The sequence below is a fragment of the Xenopus laevis genome, chromosome 4L (genome assembly GCF_017654675.1).
Source record: "Xenopus laevis strain J_2021 chromosome 4L, Xenopus_laevis_v10.1, whole genome shotgun sequence".
Classification (NCBI taxonomy): Eukaryota; Metazoa; Chordata; class Amphibia; order Anura; family Pipidae; genus Xenopus; species Xenopus laevis.
The window spans coordinates 3825635-3835757 of NC_054377.1; positions in this window are offsets into that span (position 1 = coordinate 3825635).

The following is a 10123-nucleotide window of genomic DNA, read 5'->3' on the forward strand; positions in this document are numbered from 1 at the left end:
AATGTTGCTCTGTGTTCTAGAAATAATGTAAAAAATGTCACACTGGCTGTAGCACAAACACAAACAGTAGCGCTGTGTGCATTGCCCAATGTGTTAATCACGTTCTCCTTCCTTCTGTCTGTCCTTATGTTCTCCATAAACAGACTCCTTCCACTTGCATGAAACTGGTAAAAATGTCCGTTGTTTCCCAAACAGATCCAGACCCTCATTTCGAAGGTTATATTGGTAGACGTTTTTCCTCCCAAGTTAACTATGTAATCTACTGTGTTATCCAAAATGTATTGTTGGTGCAAGAGCAATATTCTATTTTCTGCTCCTTTAAATTCTGTGTGTGCAATACTACTAAATATAAATAGTAAACAGTACCTTGCAAATTAGCTGTCACCCCAAATCTCCCCCTAACTGGCCTTCAGACTGGGCCCCCTTAGCTCATAACAAGGTTACAGATATATAGAAACATTGGGGGTCACCCTGCTATAGTTCCAGGGGTACCCAGGACACAAATAAACACTCACCCCAAATCTCCCCCTAACTGACCTTCAGACTGGGCCCCTTAGCTCATAACAAGGTTACAGATATTTAGAAACATTAGGGAAACAGTCACCCTGCTATAGTTCCAGGGGTACCCAGGGTACAAATAAGCACTCACCCCAAATCTCTCCCCAACTGACCTTCAGACTGGACCCCCTTAGCTCATAACAAGGTTACAGATATATAGAAACATTGGGGTGTCACCCTGCTATAGTTCCAGGGGTACCCAGGGTACAAATAAGCACTCACCCCAAATCTCCCCCTAACTGGCCTTCAGACTGGGCCCCCTTAGCTCATAACAAGGTTACAGATATATAGAAACATTGGGGTGTCACCCTGCTATAGTTCCAGGGGTACCCAGGGTACAAATAAGCACTCACCCCAAATCTCCCCCTAACTGACCTTCAGACTGGGCCCCCTTAGCTCATAACAAGGTTACAGATATATAGAAACATTGGGGTGTCACCCTGCTATAGTTCCAGGGGTACCCAGGGTACAAATAAGCACTCACCCCAAATCTCCCCCTAACTGACCTTCAGACTGGGCCCCCTTAGAATGAAAACAATCCTTTAGGATTTCTCTTATTGAAACACAGCAGATACTTCACCTCGTTATAGGGTCACTGCTCTCTGTATATATATATATAGTGAATAAAGTACCCCCTCTTGTAAAATATAAGGATATTATAAGTTACCGAGGAGTTTCATGACAATATAAAAGTACGAGGCCGAAGGCCGAGTGTTTTTATACAGGTCATGGAACTCCGAGGTAACTTCTAATATCCTCATATTTTACAACTGGGGGTACTTTATTTATTATAATACACAAAATTTAGTGAGTCATGTGACAGAAATGACATCACTACTCACCGTTTATAACTGATGACATCACTACTCACCGTTTATAAGGATATAATTTACAGGATATTCATGGCTTTTGTGTATTATATATATATATATATATGGACATTACCCTTCCTTTCCTCTTTAGGCAGAATTGATTTAAAAAGAAAGATCCATTTGTTCCAATGATTATGTTCCTCCCAGACTGTACAGAGAGCAGCATTGCACCTTGTCTGTGTCCTCACCTGACCCCCAGCTCCAGCGCACAGGAATTAGTGGTGTAACAGCAGCGACTTATTCACTGGTATATCCGCCTCAACCGCCCGGCTCTGTACTCCTCCGGCCACGCGGGGTTAATAACCTGTAACAGCTGTGACCACGTGGGGCCTAAATCTTTGTCATTTGTATCTAAGTTTCCAATATGTATTCAGCGAATAGTCTGAAACAATGTAGCAAACGGGAGTTGGGAAATGGAAGTAATTGAAACATTGTTTCAAGTGTCAGAACCGGAGAGCAGACAGTAACCCTTCCAACGCTGACTTTACAATAAAGAAACAGAAGGACGAAGGGAGAGAGAGAAAGAAATTGTCAAAAAACAAATTCAACAATTTCATATTCTATCTCATTTTCTAGGTTGCCTGGCTTTGTGTGGTGTTCATTAGCCACAATCCTCAGACCCATGAACTGGGAGTGATGTGCAGTTTTAATGGCAGGAGGGGACTGGGAGTAATACTTTTTTCTGAAGTATTAAAGTTTCAGCCTTGCATAGCACCATAGATGTTCCCCTGTACTAAGCACAATTCAGCAGGAACAGTCCCTAAGTTTGTTCATAGTCTGTACAGAGAGATCCCATAAAACTATGGCAGCATAGGTATTCCTCTGTACTAAGCACAATTCAGCAGGAACAGTCCCCTAAGTTTGCTCATAGTCTGTACAGAGAGATCCCATAAAACTATGGCAGCATAGGTATTCCCCTGTACTAAGCACAATTCAGCAGGAACAGCCTCTAAGTTTGCTCATAGTCTGTAAAGAGAGACCATAAAACTTAGTATTCCCTGTACTAAGCACAATTCAGCAGGAACAGCTCCTAAGTTTGCTCATAGTCTGTACAGAGAGATCCCATAAAACTATGGCAGCATAGGTATTCCCCTGTACTAAGCACAATTCAGCAGGAACAGCCTCTAAGTTTGCTCATAGTCTGTAAAGAGAGACCATAAAACTTAGTATTCTCTGTACTAAGCACAATTCAGCAGGAACAGTCCCTAAGTTTGCTCATAGTCTGTACAGAGAGATCTCATAAAACTATGGCAGCATAGGTATTCCCCTGTACTAAGCACAATTCAGCAGGAACAGTCCCTAAGTTTGCTCATAGTCTGTACAGAGAGATCCCATAAAACTATGGCAGCATAGGTATTCCCTGTACTAAGCACAATTCAGCAGGAACAGTCCCCTAAGTTTGCTCATAGTCTGTACAGAGAGATCCCATAAAACTATGGCAGCATAGGTATTCCCCTGTACTAAGCACAATTCAGCAGGAACAGCCTCTAAGTTTGCTCATAGTCTGTAAAGAGAGACCATAAAACTTAGTATTCCCTGTACTAAGCACAATTCAGCAGGAACAGCTCCTAAGTTTGCTCATAGTCTGTACAGAGAGATCCCATAAAACTATGGCAGCATAGGTATTCCCTGTACTAAGCACAATTCAGCAGGAACAGCCTCTAAGTTTGCTCATAGTCTGTAAAGAGAGACCATAAAACTTAGTATTCTCTGTACTAAGCACAATTCAGCAGGAACAGTCCCTAAGTTTGCTCATAGTCTGTACAGAGAGATCTCATAAAACTATGGCAGCATAGGTATTCCCCTGTACTAAGCACAATTCAGCAGGAACAGTCCCCTAAGTTTGCTCATAGTCTGTACAGAGAGATCCCATAAAACTATGGCAGCATAGGTATTCCCCTGTACTAAGCACAATTCAGCAGGAACAGTCCCTAAGTTTGCTCATAGTCTGTACAGAGAGATCCCATAAAACTATGGCAGCATAGGTATTCCCTGTACTAAGCACAATTCAGCAGGAACAGTCCCTAAGTTTGCTCATAGTCTGTACAGAGGGGTATAATACACATTTAATACAGGTACAAAAATGCATTTGACTCTCAGAGAAAATACCCAAGATGGTCGTCAGACAGAGCAAAGTGTAGATAATTATCAGAACCAGAGACACAGAGGAACCAGCTCATCCCCCAGAATTCTCATTAGAAAACATTTCGTCAGGATTCCGTTTCCAGTAACAATAAGGGGTAATTGTGGACCTCGGCACTGACTCATTTACTGAAATAATTCACAAAATCTCATGGAATAAACACAATCACAATGTTTTTTCTCTAAATACAGATTTAATGCAGAACAATAGCCGGTAATGAGCAGGGGACAGAACCGTAGAGACACTTTTCAGGCGTCACTGTTCATACCGAGGAACCCACATATTACCTGTATATGGGGCGGGGGCTGTTTTAAGTGGAATTATCAAATCAAGGGGTACCAGCCTAGTCACAGGGGCAGAATATTATTATAATACTGTGCCAAATGAAGTTACTTTAGGCTTCTTCTGTGCCCAATGTTACTCTGTAACTTGAGGCAAGTCACTGGCCATTAAAGTTTCTTGCATGTCTGGGGTTAATATAGTGCTCGTTAACTCTTTCTGCAGTGATCTTACTGGCATATCTGAGGTTAATGGAGTGCTCTTTGCCTATTTTTGCTGTTATCTTATGGCAAGTCTAGAGTTAATGGAGTGCTCATAGGTCATTTCTGCAGTGATCTTACTGGCAAGTCTTGGGTTAATAGAGTTCTCATAGGTCATTTCTGCAGTGATCTTACTGGCAAGTCTTGGGTTAATAGAGTTCTCATAAGTAATTTCTGCAGTGATCTTACTGGCATGTCTAGGGTTAATGGAGTGCTCATTGGCCATTTTTGCAGTGATTGTAGTGGTATGTCTGGGGTTAATAGAGTGCTCATTTGTTATTGCAGTGATTGTCCTGGCATGTCTGGGGTTAATAGTGCACATTTGTTATTATTGCAGTGATTGTCCTGGCATGTCTGGGGTTAATAGTGCGCATTTGTTATTATTGCAGTGATTGTCCTGGCATGTCTGGGGTTAATAGTGCTCGTTTGTAATTTTTGCAGTGATTGTACTGGGCACGTTTGGGTTAATGGAGTGTTCATTGGCCATTTTTGCAGTGATTGTACTGGCATGTCTGGGGTTAATGGAGTTCTCAGATCATTTCTGCAGTGATTGTACTGTCACATCTTGGGTTAATGGAGTGCTCACTGCCCATTTGTGCAGTGATCTTATGGCAAGTCACGGGTTAATGGAGTGCTCATAAGCCATTTGTGCAGTGATCGTACAGGCATGTCTAGGGTTAATGATGTGCTCATAGGCAGCAGTCACACTGCATGATGGAGCACTTATTGGCCATGTATGTGATCCCCAAACTATAGTTACACCCCCAAACTCTAGTCACATTATATACAAGGGATAACAGGAGGGGTAGTGAGAAGTGTAACCTTCCTAGGTTAATATTCACTAAATAATACTAAATAGCTGAATGGCATCCCACCCATGTGCCTCCTTCTTCTCTCCTGCCTTCCTGCAGTTGGTCTGAATGTTCTGTGGCCTCCTGCAAATCCAGCTTTGTGATTGGCTGTGCATCTGATGAAAGGTCACTGTGGGGAGAGATCACCACTTGTCATTAACTCAGTATCGGGTTTCTAAGGAAAACTGGTTCTTTCTCTTATTCACCGACACTGCTAGAAGTTTCAGTTCAGTTGTAGTTGCCCTTTAATTTCAGCCGCTCCCTTGTGCTGTTCATTCTGGGTCGCTCAGACTGCGTAGAATGTGGCAGATTCCTGGGGTCAGCACGTGCCTGAGTGTCTAAAGCAGCCGGAATGTTCCGCACCCTGGGAAATAAATAGTTTGCCCCTGGATTCCAGTAAACACAGAGACCCCCAAGCACAGGCTGAAATAAAAGGGGACACATTTTACAAGGTACATGGCAAGAGCACTTATAGGGGTGGTTCACCTTTAAGTTAACTTTTAGTCTGTTATACAATGGCCAAGTCTAAACAACTTTTCAATTGGTCTTCATTTATTTTTTATACTTTTTGAATGATTTGCCTTCTTCTTCTGACTTGTTCCAGCTTTCAAACGGGGGTCACTGACCCCATCTAAAAAACATATGCTCTGAGAAGTTACATATTTATTGTTATTGCCGCTTTTTATTCCTCATCTTTTTAATCAGGCCTCTCCTATTCATATTCCAGTCTTTTATTCATATCAGTGCATGGTTGCTAGGGGAATTTGGACCCTAGCAACCAGACTGCTGAAATTGCAAACTGGAGAGCTGCTGAATAAAAAGCTAAATAAGTCAAAAACCACAAATAATAAAAAATGAAAACCTATTGCTAATTGTCTCAGAATATCCCTCTCTACATCATACTAACAGTTAATTTAAAGATGAACAACCCCTTTAAAGTAACAAGTCTGTGAATGGGAGGGATCTGCAAGCCGTCAGCCAGTGCAATAGGCATATACACTGTATAAAGCTGGAAGCTTAAAGGCACAGCAGATCCACCAGAACCCTGCTATTTGGCAGTCCAGGGGCCAGTTGGTGATGGTTAGTGATGGGTGAATCGCCAGGCAAGGATTTGCGGCGAATTTACACCTTTCGCAACCTGCAAATTGTTTTGCAAAACTGCTGAAAAATGTAATGCGCTTGTGGCACGTCAAGATTATTTTGACGCCCGTTGACTTCAATACGTTTTGCAAATTTTTCACCTTTTCGGAGTTTGTGAACTTTTCGGCAAAGCGACACAGGACAGGTCCACAATTCAGAATCACATTACATGGCAGCATAGAATCCAGTGCAGTCCGCATCAGAATTTATTTCTATTCAGCCCTGTAGCATCAGATGAACCTCACTTTCTGCTAATGGTTTGATGATTCCCCACGCTCCCTAAGCTCAGCTTCCCAACAGCAGCCCACTGAGCATGTGCAGTGCCACTGACTCACAGAAGATGCCGAACAAGATCCAAGATGGGGAACTGCTGGGGGCAACTCTGAAAGGCTTTGATCATGACTGTTATAGGGCTGTTGCACCTCTGGGCTGATACTGTAAGTTCTGTATATTAAATACAGCATTTTCAGCCAGATTCATTGATGGGTTTTAGTTTTCCTTCAACACCTGATCGAGGCAGGGAGGAGTCAAGCAGAATTCCCAGGCTGCACTGCTTCATAAGGGTTCATGTATCTGCCTGACCCCAAGTGGCAGCAGTAAAGCAGATAACAATAAAGGAACATTCATTATGAATTGTAACTGCCTTTCCACTTGGGGATCGACTTCGGAAAAATGTATTAATAATCTCGATTTATTTCCCATAAAACTTCCAGGCACTCGTCACAACGTCTGATTTATTATACAGCGGCAATTCAGCCTTGTTGACTGTATATTATATATATATATATGTTTCTTTCATTCAGAATTATACTGAACAACAAAAGTGAGTGCATCGGCACTTGTTAGTAAATAGTCCATTATTAGCATTATTAATAATTTATTGGGGTAGATGTGATATGAGCATTATTGCTATTACTCTATTCTCAGCCTTGTGTGTAGAGGGTTACATAATGTTTATTTCCTATAAAGAGATAAAGAAATGTCTTTCTGGAAAGTAAATTTGCCTGTCAGGTATTATGGCTTCATTATTTATTATTATAAGGGACAATGTACCCCCTACTGTAAATGATAAGGATATTAGAAGTCACTGAGGGGTTGTTCTGTGACCATATAAAGGCACAAGGCTGCAGGCTGAGTTATACAGGGAACTTTGAGTATCACTCATGTATTATAAGGGATAATGTACCCCCTACTGTAAATGATAAGGATATTAGAAGTCACTGAGGGGTTGTTCTTTGACCATATAAAGGCACAAGGCTGCAGGCTGAGTTATACAGGGAACTTTGAGTATCACTCATGTATTATAAGGGATAATGTACCCCCTACTGTAAATGATAAGGATATTAGAAGTCACTGAGGGGTTGTTCTGTGACCATATAAAGACACAAGGCTGCAGGCTGAGTTATACAGGGAACTCTGAGTATCACTCATGTATTATAAGGGATAATGTACCCCCTACTGTAAATGATAAGGATATTAGAAGTCACTGAGGGGTTGTTCTGTGACCATATAAAGGCACAAGGCTGCAGGCTGAGTTATACAGGGAACTCTGAGTATCACTCATGTATTATAAGAGATAATGTACCCCCTACTGTAAATGATAAGGATATTAGAAGTCACTGAGGGGTTGTTCTGTGACCATATAAAGACACAAGGCTGCAGGCTGAGTTATACAGGGAACTCTGAGTATCACTCATGTATTATAAGGGATAATGTACCCCCTGCTGTAAATGATAAGGATATTAGAAGTCACTGAGGGGTTGTTCTGTGACCATATAAAGGTACAAGGCTGCAGGCTGAGTTATACAGGGAACTCTGAGTATCACTCATGTATTATAAGGGATAATGTACCCCCTACTGTAAATGATAAGGATATTAGAAGTCACTGAGGGGTTGTTCTGTGACCATATAAAGACACAAGGCTGCAGGCTGAGTTATACAGGGAACTCTGAGTATCACTCATGTATTATAAGGCATAATGGTGTACCCCCTACTGTAAATGATAAGGATATTAGAAGTCACTGAGGGGTTGTTCTGTGACCATATAAAGGCACAAGGCTGCAGGCTGAGTTATACACAGTGTCGGACTGGCCCGGCGGGACACCGGGAAAAAACCCGGTGGGCCCCGACCCTCGTGGGCCCCCGCCGGGCCAGGCCCCCTCAACAGATATCTTGTTTTTTGAAATAAAAAAAAAAATCTTCGTCGATGCGCAGTGTGCGCATGCGTGCAGACGCAGCGCCGTGCGCGCGTACACACAGAGGGTGCCACCGTGTGCGCATGCACACTGAAGGGCGCCGCACGGCGCGTTGCAGCAGGGGGACGGGGGCCTGTAGGGGGGCCCTGGACTGGAGTCCCGGTGGGCCCCGGGCCCCCCAGTCCGACCCTGGTTATACAGGGAACTCTGAGTATCACTCATGTATTATAAGGGATAATGTACCCCCTACTGTAAATGATAAGGATATTAGAAGTCACTGAGGGGTTGTTCTCTGATCATATAAAGGCACAAGGCTGCAGGCTGAGTTATACAGGGAACTCTGAGTATCACTCATGTATTATAAGGGATAATTCCCTTTAACACACAATATATTTACAGGACTGTAGTAGAGTGAGGTGCTACAAGCTGGTTGTGATTAGCCTCAGGTAGTTATCAGTCGTCCTTAAATGGGTTGTTCACCTTTAAATGAACTGTCAGTATGATGTAGCGAGTGATATTCTGAGACAATTTGCAAATGGTTTTAATTTTTTATTATTTGTGGTTTTTTTCGGTTATTTAGCTTTTTATTCAGCAGCTCTCCAGTTTGTAATTTCAGCCATCTGGTTGCTACGGTCCCAATTACCATTTTTCTTTATGAGGCTTTTTCTGTCCTGACACTTTTATAGGGACCTTTGCATTTTTTTCCTTTAACCACTGGGTGTCCTCACAGTACAGAAGAAGCAGAAAATACTATAATAGTAATAAAAAATAAAAAAGAGATAATAAAGTCTCACCTCTGATTCTAAAGCTACCTGGGGGCAGGAGAATGAATGGGATCCAAGACTGCATAGAAATCAGTTTAGTCTGCAGTCTGAATGTAGAGCAAATTTTTTTAAGGGGTTGTTCTCCTTTAAATTACCGTTTAGTCTGATGTAGAGAGGGATATTGTGAGACCATTTGCAATTGGTTTTCCTTTTTTATTATTTGTGGTTTTTGAGTTAATTAGCTTTTTATTCAGCAGCTCTCCAGTTTGCATTTCAGCAGTCTGGTTGCTAGGGTCCAAATTACAGTAGCAACCATGCATTGATTTGAATAAGAGACTGGAATATGAATAGTGGAGGGACTGAATAGAAGGATGAGTAATAAAAAGTAGCGATAATAATACATTTGTAGCCTTACAGAGTATTTGTTTTTTAGATGGGGTCAGTGACCCCCCATTGGAAAGCTGGAAAGAATCAGAATAGAAGGCAAATAATTCAAAAATAGATAATGAAGACCAATTAAGAAGTTGATTAGAATTAGCAATTCTATAGCATAGCAGCAACATTCAGTGCAAAGAAAGATTTTCTACCATTTTTTAATGCAAAATGAAAGCTTATGCCAAATTTCCCAAAAATAACATTAAAGGGCCATTATGTTAATTTCCCTAAACTGTAATGTTTCCTTATTAGACGCGAGAAAGCGAATAGGAGGCTCAGGGCCATTAAGCGGCTGCTTACTCGCCAAATTAATACGTTGACTTTATTTGTAAGTGCGAAACGCAGCAGGTCTTCCATTTCATGCCGCCCCTCAATGAGCCCGATGCACCGGTGAAAGTGATTTCATGCAGATTAATTGATGACTGTCATTACTGCGTTCCCCAATATTGTCTCGCTGTCAGACGCGCTCGGGAGGAGGAATTTTCAAGACAAATTGTTCAGCGCCGGAGACTGATATGCAAATTTCAAGACAAACAATTCGCTTTTGGGATGTAAATTAGAATTTCCTGATAGCAACAAATGCGTAAACCACATCACCTTTGTCACTGAAACAAATCAGCATGCGC